Below are 18257 nucleotides of genomic sequence, written 5' to 3'. Positions count from 1 at the left end.
GCGTGGACCCCGTGGCCCTGCTGTTTTCTCTAAAGGGTGTTGTCCCCGGAAAGCCCCCCGGGAGCTACAGGCGCGCCGCTGACGTGACGGCACACGCAGGGTGCCGGTGGTGGGCACACACGGAGCGGGTGGCCCCCCTCAGGTGCGGAGACCAGCGACAGGGCCCGCAGACTATCCCTGAGTCACTGCCCACAGGGGCCCGACAACCCACCCCCTCGGTGGGGACGCCTCACTGCTACACGCGCATTCCCACCGCGTCGTGCACCGCACGGGACTGTCCTGGGCGTGTGTCCCACCAGCGGCAGGTCCAAGCGGGTCCAGCAGCCGCAGGCGGGCGGCCATGCTCCCTCTGCTGACGGCACGTGAGGAACGGGGTGACCTCCAGCGGATGGGGTCTCACCGCGGAAGCTGCGGCAGTGAAAAGCGTTCTGGGGGGAGGAACAGAAGTCCAGGCAGTGTTGGGTCACAGAGAGTTAAAGGGGCGACTTTAATGCAGACTTCCTCGGGACTTTAAAACCCTGGTTTCCCGTTAAATCTCTAACGAGAGGAGATTTGTACGGTCTCCTCTACGTTCTTTCCCGTAAACCCTTGTCCAGAGCGCATTGCCCGGGACGAGGCGGCGGAACAGACTTCGAAAGCGACCAGTTACATACAGAACCTTCTAGAAGTCCCCAGCAAGATAAGAAAAGGAGCAAGAGGCAAATCAGGACGACGAACAGGGACTCGCATGTGATCCCTGGGGGTTTATGTGACGTGGTAGGACGGACGATCTCCGTCCACAGCCATAACTTGCCGATGAAAACCACGGAACTCGCACTTCCGCGTCTGGAAAGGGTGCTGCCCACTGCTCCTGAGAGTGCCTGCCGCCCCGCACACACGGGGGTGGGGCGTGGGGGGTGCGCGGGGGACTTAAGAGGGGTCCGTGCCTTGCCTGTAGGTAGTGCCAGTCTGCTGCAGCCGCCGTGTGTGAGTGACAAAAACGTTCCCGTCGCCGGGTACCGCACGGCGCCCAGGAGGAGAATGCCCTCATCATCAACAGGGTCAACTCCGTGCGTGCATTCTCATGGGCACCGTCCCAACACGGGTTCTCAGCTGCGTGTCCAGAGCCACCAGGTGCTTTTCCGTGTCAACACCCCTCCTCCACCCCTGACTCTCCAGTGGTAACGGAAGAAACCCCTCCATAGAAAAAGGATCACTTGGCTCTGCCCAAAAATACTCTGTGGACACAGCTCAGTGTCTTGGCTGAGAAGGACACACGTGTTATCACATGAAAAGCACGTGGATAGAGCTCATGCTGCCTGCAGCAGTGAGAGCAGCCACCACCGGCTGCCGGGCCGTCCCCAGAACCGGTCTGCCTGTGCTCGCCCCCTCGTCCTCCCTCTGCAGCCATGGAGGGGCGGCTCCGCTCTGCTGGCCGGGCCCACACTCACCACCTCGAGTGCAGAGGACGCACCAGGCCACCGGCAGCTGAGCAAGGGCACAGGTGGCCCTTCTCTGCACTTGATGCCGGGGGACAGGCAGCTGGCACCGGCCGTGAGGCCTTCAGCACATGGCACACAGGACTCCTGAGCCCGCAGATCACGGGTGTGTTGGTAGCAACCGGAATACGTGTTGTTGGCGGGAGCGACCCGGCTTACCAAAAGTAGCAGACACAACTCGTAGGTCACAAATTGGTGGCTTCATCGTTTCCTCCTGTGCATGACTTGTGACTTCATTCACAAATGTTTATCAGCTGCTACTGCCGGTGGTTGTGGGCACTCAAGGCCCGCCAGGGAGCAAGACACGGGTCACGTGGCAGCCACGTACGGCAGCCACAGCTGGTGAACGTACCTGATGAGGAGCAGCAGACCAGGCTAAGGGAGGACCCCGTCAGCACCAAGTGTATCCATTCCGGCACCACTTGTTGCATGCCACACGGATGACCCCAGCGGCTGTGGTGACAGAACATGGGACGGGGTCCCCCCATCAGGTGGCTGCATTCTGCGGGACAGAGCAACAAACTACCTGACCAGACACCTCCTCTCCCACCCTCTCCCCAGCTTGTCTCTCTCCATAGTTCTTATCACCTGGTAACATACAGTCTTCATGACCTCCTTACATATCATCTGTCTCCTCCCACGGGAGTACACGCTTCTTTAGAAAAGTGATGTATTCTGCTCTGTTACAGCTCTAACAACAGTGTGTAAAACAATGCCTGGCTCACACTCAGTATTCAGTATTTACTTTCTGAACGAATAAATAAAACCATCACATATGTCCCTGTGTTCAACTACATTTTCTTGGGTTTCCACGTCCCGTTGCCTGTACAGGGATTTCACTGTTGAAAACAGAACTCTCCCTTCCTCACACCCTTCCGCATAATCATAGCACCGATGTGAGAGGCAGAAACCTCTAGCACACATCAAGCCAACTCCAGCGTGTATTTAAGGAGCAACGTGGCACAGCGTTGCTGAAGGAGAGCAGATTTTCCTTTATTACCTAGCAGGGTAAAACGATTATTCCAGCATTACAGAACACAATAAGTGGGTTTTCACACTGGGGAGGAAGACTTGAATGTTGAGTCGTTTTGGTGGCAAGCTGGGAAAAGGAGAACAGACGTGCAAATACACCTCCGTGTCACCACGGACTCATGCAGGTGACGGACGGTACCGCTCACCCTTGGGCACGTTATCACAGAGCCCTCCCGTCTGGCAGAGCGGCCCCTTCCCTCTGCAGATGCGCCCCGGCCACAGCACTGGTGGAGCCTGTCCACGCCCAGGGGGGCGGGGCGCACACACAAGGCCCTGCGCTCAGCACACTGGTCTGCCCTCCACAACCCTGAGTGAGACCTGCTGCCTCCCAACGGGGCCACGGCCCTGTGATGTTCCTGTCCACCGGCTTAGGCGGTTCTGGGTAAAAATTGACCCCGACCAACGCACAGCGGCGAGAGAGCCGCAGGCCCGGCGCAGGCCGTGTGTTCGCGCTGCAGAAATGCTTCAGCCCGGAGCACCGGCGGCCAGCACTTGGCTCATGAATCACATGGAAGTAAAATTTGGTTTTTGTAACAAAAAGCCCAAAGCGGTTCTGAAGAGGACTCATATTAACCTCTCTGGACACAGGGCTGCCGAAACCACAGATCCTGCCCCCTCGCCAGCTGTGAGTGGCGGGGGACACCTTGCACGGACGTCCTGAACCTGAGCGATGCTGAGAAGGAACTGCCTCGTCACTAGAGTTAGAAAACGAGCTGGCTGCATTTGGCATCCAAAACTGTGTTTCCGCGTCACGTCACAGAAGCCCCAGAGCCGAACCTCAGCGGCCACGGGGGCCCTTCTGTCTCTAACGCGTGCCCCTCCGATGCGTCGCTGAGTTCAGGTTCCTGACTGGAGTGATGGCTCTGTGGCCCGAGGAGGTGGGACCACCGGCGTTAACATCCACACTGATTGCCACTATCCATCAGACTTCACTGCGACGAACACGGGGTCCCAGAGCACGGCCCCCAGACACGCAGCCTCGGGCCTGGCTGTGCCGCGTGAAGGGCGCTGTGAGGGTGGCAGACACGAGGGAGCGCCCCGTCCTGGCTGGCACACGTGGGTCCGCAGGGCCGGCCCGCTTCCCACAGTACTGCTCACACACTCAGAAACAGTGACGTGGCGAAGTCACGCTGTTCTTTAAGGCAGAACGGATGTATCCTGAGGGCTCCTGGAGAAAGGGGCTGGCACATTCAGGGCACGCAGATGGCCTCGGGAGCATCGCCACCTTTTCCTTATCGCCTTTAATGACGGATAATTAACGAGCGAATGGTGCCATCCCCCTCGTCCGGCTTTGGCTGGGTCAGCACGGTGGCCCAGGGAACGGACCCCCCCACCCCCCGCGGCCCCCGCACAGGTGCAGAGGCGCTGCACTCTGCGGGGTTCCGGGCAGCATCACTGGGGGGCCTGGGGAGGGAGGGGGGCAGCACGTGCAGGACGCGTCCACCAGAGGGCGCACGGCCCCGGCCGGGCTGGCCGGGGACCCCGATGCCGGGCGCCCAGGCCTCAGGCCCGAAGGCGACACTTCTGAGCGGCCCCAGCCGCCTGTCACTGCAGCCACGTCACCGAAGAGCAGCACCCCCCTGAGCGGCGGCCCTGCAGCTGCGTGGGTGCTTCGGATCAGCCCCTCGCCACAACCAACCGTGAGTCGAGCGTGAGTCGTGAGCTCTGCTTCCTGCATCGGGGGCACACCCAGGGCACATGCACGGTATCTTCCTCGGGGACAGGAGCGCGAGCCGGGCGAGGGAAAGGCGCCGTCTGACGGTGGGCAGCCTCGCCTCATCGAGGCCCATGTGACTAGGAATGAAGTAGCTGCTAAAACGCAGCCAAGTTCCCCCAAACCGAGGAGCCAGTCAGACACCCCCGAGAGCAGAGCGCCCGTGCCGCCTGCCCAGGAGGGGCGCCGGGGGCACAGAGCTGAGCCACACAGACCCACCCACGGCTCTGAGAAGGAACGGGGCACGCGCACACGAGAATCCCACACACATCAGAGAGGGGCCCCTGCTGCCTAGGAGGACGCGTCCTGTCCACCCAGGTCGCCACAGGGAGACAAATGTTTCTTCACGCCCTGAGGGGTCCTCAGAAACTCTCCGCGTGGGCCAGTCTTCCCCTAGTCAAGCGCCCGCCAGTCCGATTCAGGGCCCCCCCTTCCTTACTGAACCCCCTGCCCTTTGCAGCCTAAACACGTCCCCTGCCATCTCGGCTCCCGCGGGACGCGGGTGGCGCCTGCCGTGTGGCGGGCCGGCGTTTCCCATCGGGGTTGGCCATGCCGGCCCAGTCACGCGTCTCTCGTCGTCTTCTGAACACTTCCTGTAATTGGGTTAAAAACCATTTTGCGACTGTCTTTTCCTTCTTTCTAGAACCTGTAGAATGTTGTCAAATGAGTACTTGTTAAATAACTGTTAACAATAATAACATGCTCTCTGGCTCTTTCCGTTTAGATCTGGGTCTCTCTGACCCATCCCTACCTCCCCTTCGTATTCACGGGGGGCGAGAACATACCTCCTCCATTACGTTAGGTAGCTGTGGAGGGATACGCTCTGCTAAAGCAGTTTGCTGGAATTTGTAAATCTTCTGGAGGAAATTCTTGTGATACAAGAAGCACTAACTTCAGAGTGTAGTCCTACCTGATACTGCTAATACTTTGGCTCTTAGTCGTTTTATCCTGATAATCAGTATAAAATTGTGCACTTTTGTAAAGAACTAGAAGATATAAATATTTAACAGGTAAGTAAATGATGTTAAAGTTATGGCCTTAAAACTATTTAACTATGAGATTACTTATTACTCGGTTAATAACTAGTGAGCTGTATAATATCAAAGAGAGTTATATTTTACTTTAATAGAAAATTACTGCAACATATTTCAATTCTGACCAGGAGCATTAAACATTTCTCAGTTTATTTTATTGGCTGCAAAACATACAGATAAATGTTCTGAAGGAACTATTTCAAAACCACATTTAGGAATAATTCGAAAACTAAATAAAAAATAAGAAAATTACTATAAAGAAAAAAGCAAGTAAAAACTGTTTGTCATGTTACGTCTACTTATTCCGTCTTTTATCAGAAGACTGACCGCCTGGCAGTGTAAACCAGGGCGTTCAGTCTTGAAACGGCTCTGAAATTTCGGGGATACTAAAAACAGAAGGCGGTTTAAAAGTATGGGAAATGCTGGCTTGCCCGACGCTGTAACAGGCGTCTGGAGGTGATGTTAGTCCTTCTCCTTGCTTCTCAGCCGCAGGCAGGAAAGACGGGGCGGTAAACCGGGTGCAGCAAAGCCCGTCCTCACTGGGTCTCCGAGGAACTCACTGCTTCTCACAGCTCAGGGTAGCCCTGTCGCGTCAGCCTCATTCAGAATGAACCCAGCGAAGGCACCAAGTGCGGTGAAGACTCACCCCCTTCCACTCTGAGAGGCCGTCTGCCCCTCCAAGGACAATGGCATTTTTAAAAAATAGAACTGAAACCGAGCTAGAGACACTGTCGTCTTAAACTGTGCGAAGCGAGTGTTTGCTGCATGTAACGTTAGGACCTGCTCTCGCGCCGGAGTGCGCAGAGCTCGCGGGTCACAAACCTGGAGTGCGGCCCCCACACCCCGGCTCCCGGACAAGAGGGGGACGGCCGCCCTCCTGTTCCGTCCCATGGTGTCTTCTTCTTCCTTTTGGAACTAAGACGTGAGTAATGGAAAGTAGGCAAAAGAGGACGACGAATAAAGGGAAGTGAAAGCGGCCATCGAGGACAGCACGTGACGAGCGGACCGAACACGCTCTGTCCACAGGAAGTGCCCATTCTTCACAGGGTTTAAACCCTAAGATTCTTCAGAGACGCTGCCGGTCCACGGACGCCCCCCACTCCCCTCTGCGAGGCCCGAGCCAGTTACCCTGAGAGAGCACTCACCCCACATTGCACACCTGGGTCCAGAGAAACATGGGTTTGCCAACTGCGTCCAGCGCCATAAACATCCTGGAACTTCAGCTCCCGTGTCCTCGTTGTCAGACCAGCGGACGCTCCGGGCGCCTGCTGTGTGCCGTGACCGTGCCCGGGGGCAGAAGACACGGTCTGTGCGAGGTTACCGGCCAGAGTCCGGCTCGGGCTCGCTCCTCCTGGCCTGCCGTCGAGGACAAGCCCCTGCATGCTCGCCTGCCAGCGGGGGCTTCGCCGCCCCTGCGGATGCCAACCGATGGAGGTCAGAGGCATAACTGGTCCCGTCCACTGGAAAGCACGAAGCCCGCAGGTATTTTCGTCACACCTCTGGTGCCACAGACGGGCCTTATTTATTGTTTGGGAGTTCTCGGCCTCCTCGCTACGACGCAGACAGCACGTAACAAGCAGCGGGCGCTCAGCCATCGGGAGCCGCCTTCATGGGGAGCCGAGAGCCGGAGCCCCTCCGGAGATGCCCCCCTGGTGGGCCGGGAGCTGGTGTGGACAGGAACTGTGCTCCCCGAAGGCCACGCTGCAGGAGCCGGCGGGCCCAGGGAAGGACACGCAGCGCTGTGGGCCAACCCCGTTCCGCGCCGGCAGAGCGCGCCTGGGCCTTTGCGCGCTCCGGTAGAGGAACGGGGATAAAGCACGGGGCCTTCTCTTCCCCGGCCGCTCGCCCGGCCGCTCCCTCGCCGAGTGCAGCTTGTGTGTTACTGGGTTGCTCTCCTGCTAGGTCTCCTCTCCCCGCTGGGGAACCCTGGCATCTGAACAGCCCCTGGTCCTAGCTCTCGGATAATCAGGTTCGCTTACTGTTACCAATTTAAATTCTACAACCCAGAGGCCAGGGAGCCCAAAGCCAAGGGTGAGAGAGGGCAGGAGCCAACGCCGTGCAGGGCAGGACTGGAGGGCAGCTGTGCTTCCACACGTCACCACTCTTCTGGGAATCGGTGTCCCCGCTGTGAGAGTGGGGACATGGCCTGCAGCCTGGATGATTCCATGATGGTGGCGCTTTTAAAACACACGCCTGGATTCCTTCTGAGCGTGGGGACCCGCCTCCTCCCTTGGGTGTGGGCAGAGCGGCCCATGGAGATGAGCGCCTGGGACGTGGCAGAGTGGGTCACAGAGGGCACCGCGCGTCCCGCGTGCTCAGCGACTGACAATGTCACGTCAGCGGCCGTGGGAAGCAGCCCTGCGGGGCCTGCCCGCCCAAAGCCGCCGCGAGCCCCGTGGGAAGCAGAGCCGCAGCCCAGGCTGCTCTCGGAGTGTGGGGCCCAGAAAGCCCACACCAGAGCCACCCAGCCAAGTCCCCTCCGCTCTCCCGACTCTTGAACCTCCGTGAAATCGTGAACATCTGTTGTTTTAAGCTGCCCCAGTTTCAGGTCATTTCTGAGCAAGCGGGACACAGCTAACACAGTGACACAGACAGAAATGAACAATGTTACGCAATGAAAAATACTATATATGAATGAGTAATAACTTCAAGTTTTGACAGAGAATCTGGGACATTCGTAGGAGCTTTCGCTTTCAGGGCCACTGACGGCTGAAACTGAAACGGTAAAATTCTGCTAAAAACACCGAGAAGCAGAAACCGAGCCTGTGACATGACCCGGGCCGTGCTTGGACACGCACGCACACGGCCACGGCACGGCCCCCTGTGCGGCTCTGTTACCAGGCGGCATTTCAGGAGCCTGCCCGGCACTCGGTGGAACAGGCTGAGCGAGGCCGATGGAACAGGGCGATGATGTGGGCCGATTCCGGACAGCGTGATGAGGACGTCACGTGACTATAGAAGGAAGCGCTTACACTGTGGAAGACGCCTGACACAGAACTCTCCGCTGCCTGGACAGACTCAGGAAAAGGGAAACCCAGGAAAAGAGCCTGGTGGAGAGAGAAGACTCTCGGGCAGAGCAGAAGCTTAATGACACACTCCAGGCCCTCCTAGAAAGGGTGCCTCCGTGTCTCCAAGAGGAGATTCGTCCCCAGGCCGTGGGACTGTCCACGAGGAGAAAACACTTACCAAACCCCCTGGAATTCATGAAATGCCATTTTAACCAGTGTTTACTTAAACCTAATTATGTCCAAAACAGTTTCATGAGCAAGGCCTGCATGCCTATGTTATCTTTAATGTCATCAATGTAACTTTGTATTATTTGTAAAAGGTTTGTCCTTTAGCTCAGCATAGGAGCTAAAGCTACAGTGAAAATCTAATAGTGGTGACAAATTAAAATTTAAAGATGTTGAAGTGCTGATGCGTTATATTCAAAAGCATTTCACTTACACTGCACACTGCAGCAGTGTGTGGGCACACGACGGCTCGCTGTCCCCTCGACGGGGTCTGAGGGCCCCGCCCAGGCTCGGAAGGCAGAGACCAGGGCGCAGGCCCCCTGCACGGCCGGCTGGAGGGCCCGCACTGGCGCCCGCGCTCACCTACCGCAGGGCGTGAAGACAGTTCAGCTTTGTCCCCTCCGACACGTTCCTGCAGCTGTCAACACCCCCGCGCTCCTGCCTAACTCCTGAGTGACGCTTTTTTGCCTAAACAATAATCGCAATGAACGAGTCTCAGACAAAGACAAACACAACATGATTTCACTCACACGTGGAATCCAAAGACCAGAAATGAACTGACGAACAGCCTGGAAACAGACTTGGACACCGAGAGCGGACCGGGGCCGGGGGGACGAGGGCCAGGGATGCGGGAGGGCAGCTGCCCAGGTACGAAGAGCCGCAGGGGGAGACGGTCAGTCATGCGTGGTGACCACGCGTGACGTCAGCTGGGCACCAGGCTCACCGCTGACCCCTCTGTAGGGTGCATAAAGGTCCAAACTAATATAATAGTCCACACCAACTGTAATTTTACAATGAATTTTAAAAAAAACAAAATTTTTAAAACACATGACCATAAACCATGATAATTTGCTAAAAAAGATAAACTGAACCATCCCGTGTACAAAGACACGGAGCACACACGTCTGGCGCGCCTGCTTCTGCTCCATCCCAAGCTGCACCCACAGGGCACCCGTGACTCACAGGCTGCACCCCCAGCACGACTTTCGAACAACTGCCTGGCGCCCCCCGCTCCTCGCCCTGCCACCGCCCGGCCGGCCCTCACTGTCCCTGGCCCCCTTGCTGCTCAGCGGGACACCCCGGCTGGCTGCTGTCTCACTCCCAGACCTAGGCTGCCCCGCCCGCCCCCCACCATCGGGTCACAGCACACGCCCCTGAGGCCATCGCAGACCACACACTGACTCCACTGTCCCTCTGCCACCGTCCTGCTCACAGCAGCTGGTCCCGGGGGCCTGGCTCCTGACCAAGCAGGTGCAGGTGCGTACACGCGAAAGCTTATTGTTCACGGCAGGCACGCTGCTGCCGGACACGCCGTGTAGAGACCGGGCCTTCGCCCACCCACAGGCCCCCCGTGTGCCTCTTTAAGAGACGCGGTTCCTGGAAGTCTGTCCTCAGCACCTCTCCCGTGGTCCCTTAGGCCAGTGCACCCCCCGGCTGGCCCAACTGCAGCTGCTGCCTCAGGTCTCCACACCTGACTCACGACAGACGTCTCAGAGGAGCGGCCGGAGCTGGCAGCGGGCATCCAGGGCCGGACGCCGCCGCTCCCTGACAGACACACACGGACACATGGCACTGACCGAGCCGTGACCGGTGGACCTCAGGACAGAGCCCTCAGCCTCGACCTCAGACACCTGACCACTGCTCGGAGGGGAAAGACAAGGAGCAGTGGCTCAGGTCACTTCCCATCTGACAGGAGCTGCACCAGGTCACACACGGCCACTGGCAGCTGCTCCCCAGGGACCCGCGCGGCCGGGAAGACGCCACTGCCCCGCTGGCCCACTCCTCTGCCACCTGTCCTGAGCTCCTGCTGCGAGCGCCCTTCCTCGGGAAGACAGGGCCCCGAGGGGGAGGCCTGGCAGGCGGTGCTCAATGCCCTGTGACGACGCTGGCAGGGAAGGGGGATGGGGCCGCGGGGTGGCCAGGAGGGTTTCTCCGGAAAGGCCACGGGGCCAGGGGCCAGGGTGCGGGCAGGAGAGGATGCTGGGGAACGAGTGGCAGCTTTTCTGGCCGTGGGGATCATGAACGCAGACTCTGGGGACAAGAGCCCGCTTGTAGGGTTCGAGGAACATACAGGGACCGGAGCGCCTGCAGCAGAAAGAGACGCTGAGACGTGGTCAGCAGTTGCTCCGGGCAGCCGGCCGGAGGCCAGCCGCGGAGGTCCCTGTGCGCGGCGGAGGCGGAGCGGCGGGTTCTGCAAGTGCCCAGGGAGCCACCTGGGGAGGCTCGATCCCCGGCCCCCGGTGTTCCCCTCCTGGGGTGCAGCGACACGTTGGCGCCCGCGGCCAGGCCTGCGCGGCCCCCTCCAGGGGTGGAGCCTATCCCCCCACACCACTGACGCGCCCGGCTTGTGTGGGCCCCGGGTCTCAGCGACGGGGAAACAGGCACCGGCGCTCCCCGGCTCACGCGGCTGCCGGGCCTGGAGCCGCCTGGGCACCGTGGGAAGAGCAGCCGCAGGCGGGCCCAGGATGGGACTCACGGGCACAGCACGGCCCGTCCTGGCCCTGAAGCGGAGCCGCCCGGGGGCCTGCGGGCGCGAGAACCGGGTGCGTCACTGCAGGAGGAGCCACGGAGCGTCCCCGGGGGCCGAAGCCGCAGGAACAAAGGCATCTGAGGTGCTCGTAGAGGTCTGCTCGGACAGCCGCTTCGGGGCACAAGGGGGGCCGCAGGTCGGGGCGGGGGCGTCTGCGGGAACGTGGGGGAGACGCGGCACTGGCGCCGGCGGGAGCGCGGGGAGTCGGCCGGGGGCGGCTCAGATGAGGAGCGAGTGACAGCAGCGTCTCGCGCGGCTTTGTCCCCCGGCTCGCCGCTTCGTTCGCCCACGGGCCCAGCCTACGCCTCTGAGCATAGAATCAGCACATAAAGCGTGTTTCTGTCAACTGCCACCGCGCCTGGGACACAGTTGCCATGGCAGCGAGGAGCCTCTGCAGGCGGCCAGGTGGAAGGAGCCGTGAAGAGTCCCAGCGCGGGAGGGGCCTCCCCTGCTGTCTCGCGGGAACGTGGGCATCGGCGCGCCCGCCGCCTTTCGGAACCAACTCTTCCCCGTTCCGGGTCTGCAGGGCACGCCGAGGGTCCCCGGCGCTGCGGGGCTGCCACGACCACCGTGTCGGCGTCAGAGCGCTTCCTCCTCGGCCAGCGGCTGCTGTCCTTGCACCCAGGGACGGTGGGGACAACGAACATGTCCCAGCCCCAGCCAGGGCTCTGCCCCGATGCGTGCCTTCTCTGCTAACCGAGGAAACTGAGCCGGACGCTGCCAGGGCCGGGGAGCACCCGGCCGCCCCACCTCTCCTCCCGCAGGCTTGGCACCCACCGAGGCCCAGACGCCGGCCGCCCGCCCGCCCCTGCGGCTCTGGCCGGCCCTCCTGCCCCAAAACCAAGAGTTCCCGCCCATGGAGCACACACAACCCAGAAGCCCTCGCGAGACCCTGTCGGTGGGAACGTACGGGGCTCCGTGGACATGGATTGGCTGCTATAAACAAGGGGGATTCCTGAAAAGTTAGGAACATAACCACCACATGGCTCAGCCATCCAACCCTTCGTTTATATCCACGGACATGAAATCAGTGTCTTAAAGAGGCAGCTGCACCCCCACGTTCACTGCGGCCCCCCCACCACAGCGGAGACACCGAACTGACCTGGGTGCCCGTCAGTGCACATACGGGTGTAACAGCGCAACGGGATGCTGTTACAGCGTTAAAAAGAGGGCATTTTGTCATGGGCAACGCCGGGGACGAACCTGGCGGGCACTGTCCTAACTGAAATGCGCAGACACCGGACACCGCATGACCTCACATACGTGAAACCGAAAATAGCGAGACTCTTAAAAGCAGAGAGCAGAGCGGTGGTGGTGGGGGTGGGGAGATGCTCATTGCGGGACCAAGTCTCCGGCGCGCAGGGGGCGTGAGCCCTGGAGAGCTGATGTGTGCGCGCAGGTGACTGCGGCCGTTCCTGCCGGGCTGTGTGCCTGGCGTCTGCTGAGACAGCGCGTCCCAGGTGCTCTCGCCGCAGAAGACGACTGTGTGAGACGACAGCCAGGCAGTTACGTGAGGGCAGCCATCACTTCACAATGCACGCGCCGTCAACATGTATCAGAAGGTCACGTTGTCCGGCGTAATGAGGCACAGTTTTCGTGTGTCCATTTTACCTCATCAAGCTGGGGGACAGTGCCCTGCCCAGAGCCCTCAATGTCCACGGCAGGAGGAGAAAGACAGCTGCCCTGTGTCTGTGGTCCCCTCACGTCTCCCATAAAAACTGCAGCCTCTCGCGGCTCCACGACCCCAGTGGCACATTACCTCACAGGCCCCCCCATCTGGGAGCACCCAGAGCACCTCTGTGCCGCCCGGTCAGCTGTGCCCACAGGTGCCCTGGGTAGGCTGTGCATCCCTCCCCGCTGAGGCCGGAAAGCCAGGGACAAGCAGGTGCCACCGCACGGATCAACTTCCTGTTTCCTCTTCCGACACCGACCAAGCAGCAGTCAGTCAGGGACAGTGTTTTGACCTTGGTGCACTATGCCCTGCAGAACCAACTGAGGGTGTGAGGGCCAGAGGCCCACCTGTCGGCCGGGGAGGGGGCTGGGCTGGCAGACCACCGTGGAGAACCAGCCGCTCAACAGACAGGCAGCCAAACATGCGTGAATCTCATCAAAGTCCTAAGAGGCTCAAGAGTGCTCCAAGCCAGTCGCATTGGTACAAAAAGTTTACGGAGAAACCTCTTCGCGAAGAGATTGGAATTGCTTGCAGTCTGTAGGAGGGCTACATTCCCTGCATTTTAAGGAGCCATCGCGTAAATCTTCAAGCGAGATTTCCTGCCTGCGGTTTCTATGCAGCCGGTAAGCACTGGGTAAATAAGCTGCCTCAGCGGTGAGAACGCAGTTACTTGTCCTCGTCTCCTTGGTGAGAACACTCGTGTCGGTGCCGCACAGTTAACCTGCACTCGACGACGCTGAGCAGGCCCGGCACCTGCAGGATGCAACCGCCCTCTCCGGGGAAAGGCTTCTGCCTCGTGGTAAATCCCTCCTGGTTCTCGTTCCTTCCCACGCAGGGGCACGTGGACCGCTGTGTCTCTTCCACTGCATCAGTGGTCACAAAGGACAGGTGGCCCCAAATGCCTTGTGTACAATTGCAAGAATCCAGGTAAACTAAAGGACTAAGGCCACACACTTTCAAGGCAGCCTAAGAATCTCGGGAGACGATACCATGAAGACAGAGCTTCCAGGGTCCGTTATCGCTAGATCTCGGATGCAAGAGAGGAGAAGGACTCTTCATCGTCACTTGAGGCAGTCAAACTGTATTTGTCACATGCTGTGCTGAGACAAACATTTGAGAAGTCAGGACATGTCAGGCTCCGCTACTATTTCCCATAGGACTCGGTGCGTACGTTGCCTGCCCGGTGACCACAGCACGCGGGGCCCCTCCCCGAGGGCGTCAGGATGAAGGAGGGGAAGGAGGTGCCACACCCTGTCAGCTTAGTCTTGAGTCTCAGCACACAGCAGCCAGTACGCTGTGCGGACACCGCAGAGAAAATAAAGCCTTCTACTGTAGAAAATAAAGATTTCATCATAAATTTGTTTAAACATTCTCCTCTTAAGTATATTTGATTGTGTTATTACAGTTGTCCCAGTTTTTTTCCCTCTGCCCCCCTCCACCTGGTACCCCCTTCCCTCCAGCAATCCCCCCTTAGTTCATGTCCATGGGTCATGCATGTAAGTTCTTTGGCTTCACCCTTTCCTGTGTTGTTCTTAACTCCCCCCCGTCTGTTTTGTACCAACCGATTATTCTTCTTAGTCCCTGCACCGTTTCCCCATTTCTCCCCCTCCCCCTCCCAGCTGATCACCCTCCATATCATCTCCATGTTCCTGCTCTAGTTGTTGGCTTAGTTTGTTTTTGTTTTAAATTCAGTTGTTGATAGTTGTAAATTTGTTGCCTTTTTACTGTTCATAGTTTTGATCTTCTTTTTCTTAAATAAGTCCCTTTAACATATCATGTAATAAGGGCTTGGTGATGATGGACTCCTTTAGCTTTACCTTGTCTGGGAAGCACTTCATCTGCCCTTCCATTCTAACTGATAGCCTTGCTGGGTAGAGTCATCTTGGTTGTAGGTCCTTGCTTTTCCATCACATTGAATACTTTTTCCAGTCCCTCCTTGCCTGCAAAGTTTCTTTTGAGAAATCAGCTGGTAGTCTTATGGGAACTCCTCCGTTTTTCACTTGCTGCTTTTAAGATTCTCTCTTTATCTTGAATTTAACCTTCTGCATTTTAATTATGATGTGTCTTGGTATGGTGCCCAACTTGTTTGGGACTCTCTGTGCTTCCTGGACTTATATGTCTATTTCCTTTGCCAAATTAGGGAAGCTTTCTTTCATTATCTTTCCAAATAAGTTTTCAATTTCTTGCTCTTCCTCTTCTTCTGGCATCACTATGATTCAGATGTTGGCATGTTTAAAGTTGTCCCAGAGTCTTCTTATTCTCTGCTTTTCTTGCATTCTTGTTTCTTCACTCTGTATTACTTGACTGTTTATTTCTTCCTTATGTTCCAAATCATTGATCTGTATCCTGGCTTCCTTCCCTCCACTGTTGGTTCCCTGTGAATTTTTTGTTTCACTTAGCGTAACCTTCATTTCTTCCTTTAAGCATTTGCCATACTCTATGAGTTCTCTGAGCAAGCCGAGCACCAGTGTTTTGAACTTTACACCTGATAGGCTGGCTATGTGCATTTCATTTAGTTCTTTTTCTGGGGTTCTGTTCTGGTCTTTCATTTGGGCCATACTCGCCTCCTCAATCTGGCAGCCTCCCTGTCTTTGTTTCTGTGTATGAGATGGAACTGCTTTGACTCCCTGTCACAGTAGCGTGACCTGTTGTAGCAAAGGCATCTTTAAATTGTATGGGGTGGAGCCTTAGGTATTGGCCAGGGCAGGGCAACCCGCTTCCCCACTTTGTGGCTCTGTTTGGGGAGAAGGCGAGGAGAGGGGACTGTGCTGCTGCCTGGCTTCTGGAGGTTTGCCCATCAAGTGCCCCACTTCCAGTTATTTCACCCAGTCCCTGTCTGCAGCTGGAGCCCTTCCAGGTGTTGCCAGGTGTTGGTTCCCTGAGTGGGTGGGTTTGCTTACATTTTAAGACAGTAAGGGCCCTTTAGGGAATTTCCTAAAAATCCAGCAGTTTCTGCCACTGCTCCAAGCCCCATAGTTATTACAGCCAGAAGTTATGGGGATTTATCTTCCCTGCGCGGGACCCTAGACTGTGTGGTCTGGCCTGGGGCTGGGATCGCTCGCTCCCGAGGTGTCCCTCCTGATTCTTATCCACCGCACGTGAAGGTGGGAGCGCCTGTGCCCGTTTTGCTGCTGCCACCACATTGCGTCCTCTCCACACCACACCGCGTCCCCGCCCCTCCTGCCCGTCTGGATGGATGTGGCGTCTTTAAATCCTTGGGTGCCAGACTTCCATACAGTTCTATTTTCTGACAGCTCTGGGTGTTATTTGTTTTGAGATTTAGTTGTAATTCTTTTTGTGGTTGTGCGAGGAGGCGGAGTGTGTCTGCCTACGCCTCCATCTTGATCAGAAGTAGGATTACCTGTTTAAGCACTCCTAAATCAACATACATATTTAGAAAAATGTTTTAAAATATAAAAAATGCATAGAAAATATACACAATACATAAGCATACATAATAAATGCACATGATACACATACAAACATTAAACATAAAATACATGCATAATAGATATAACACACACAAAACACATAAATAGCACATAACATAAAACACACATAAATATACAAGACACACAAAACACATACAGGGCCTCTGTCTCCAGCTGCCTTCTTAGATGCTTCTGCTCAGCACCTCTCTCCCGACATGTTCAGAACCAGGATGCTCCCCGGGAATGGGCTTCCTTCTGAGTCCCCTGACTCCACACTCACTCCATCTGGTCAGCCCAGCCCCAAGGGCAGCAGGCCCTGTGCCCCTCTGTCCCCCCTCCACTGTCCAGTCACTCAATAGGTCACACATCCTGCCTGAAATAACCTCTCAAATTTATTCATGCTTCTCATTTTCTCAGCCGTTGCTAGGCCTTTACTGTCGCTCATCTGGATGACGAAGAAACCTCCGGAAGGGGTTCCCCCATCCCCACCAATGCACCGAGAACAGCGGCCGGACGTGCCCTGCAGACACCGTCACCGGACAGGACCATTCACTGACCTGGGCGGCTCGGTTGCCTTTAAGATAAACCCGTTCCAGCAGCTATTGTTTCAGTGTCTATGACTGCAAGCCAGGCAGTCCACTAGGTATGATGGCTGCAAAGAAGGCGAGGGGCCCTCAGTGGACTTGCAGGAGAGTCGGCCATCACAGCTACTGAGCATGATGCGCCGTGTGTGCCCAGAGTACGCACCAGGCACAGAGCAGCGCAGAGCACAGAGTGGCCACCCACACCAGGGGCTCTGGAGAGCACAGGTGTTGGAGCTGGGGACGGGCCCGCCACGTAACGGGGACGGCTGCGCCAAGTGCGTAAGAACAGGACTGCACTCCAGGAGCCGCTTGTTGCAACTGCTTTTACTGCCAGGAATGCCGGCGCCAAGGACTGAGGCAGACAGCACTGGACTGTGAACAGCTCTTGGGCACGGCACTGGGGTGGTGTGGGATGAGGGGGGAGAGTGGGGGGAGCTCCAGGGAGAAACTGGGACCTAAGATACAGATGTTGTTAAAGCCATGAAAACAGCCTGAGTCTCCTGGGGAAGGGCGCCGCCCAGAAGAAGCCTAGTGGACCCAGATGCCACCCGACCCCTCACGGGAAAAAGAGGACAGTCCAATAGCTCCGCTGGGGGGAGGACCGGACGGTCAGCAGGTAAGTGCTTTCCACCAGCAGCTCTGCCCTGTAGGCCGAAACACGCCAGCTGTGAGAATATGTGCACATGGGTGTTCGGTGCGACGCTGCGGTGGCAGAAGTGACGCTGGGAACAACACAAACACCTGCCCAGCTGAGCGACGTGGGACAGGCAGCACAGCCCGCACTTGGGGACATCTCCCAGGTGCCACCACACCTCCTCTCGGGCCACACCAGGCTCCAGCTGTCGCTGTGACAACCAGCTGCTGGCGGTGTGACGGACAGCAAGCACCCTCCTCCGCTGCCTCTTGTTTCCCGCTTTGTGCCCAGGGTCTGTCACCAACACCAGGACGTCCGTAGGAGGTCGTAGCTCGTCCAGCACAGAGGCAGACCTGGAACCGAACGGGCCTGGGGCGTGTCCTGACCTCAGGGCAGTGGGACCCAGGGCAGGAGCAGTGGGTCTTCTGTACCTGGGCAGACAGTTTTGAGGTGCATTCTCACTGCTCCCCAGGAGCCCCGGCTTCCACAGCTGTACCAGCTTGACCGTGACATTGACAAGGCACATGAGGGGGAGCTACAGTCATCACATGCCTCCCCCTTCCCCCACCCCCACTGAAAGGAAAGGGCGAGTCCCACTTACAGGGCCTACACTTCCCATCCTTTGGAGAAGTGCTCTAAGAAAAGCAAGTAGGTAAGAGGCCCACAGTAATAGCTGATTATATGCAACAGGGAACGCATCTTAACTTCCCTGTATGAATATTTTAATGAACAGTATCAATAAAAGCCTCTTACCCTTTGGCCTATTTGTGTTGCTAAGAATTCAGTTAGTAATAATAGCTCTTTGAGGACAGAGGGAACTCAAAATAATTTATTTTTCAAAGTATTAAAGGCACATATCCTCCTGGGAAGTTTTATAAGCCACTTCCAAATAGAAATAATTGCTAAACTTTCTGA

The sequence above is a fragment of the Furipterus horrens genome, unplaced genomic scaffold (genome assembly GCF_987537825.1).
Source record: "Furipterus horrens unplaced genomic scaffold, mFurHor1.1.pri manual_scaffold_10, whole genome shotgun sequence".
Taxonomy (NCBI): Eukaryota; Metazoa; Chordata; class Mammalia; order Chiroptera; family Furipteridae; genus Furipterus; species Furipterus horrens.
The sequence above is the reverse complement of the archived record's forward strand: the minus strand, read 5'-3'. Positions refer to the sequence as shown.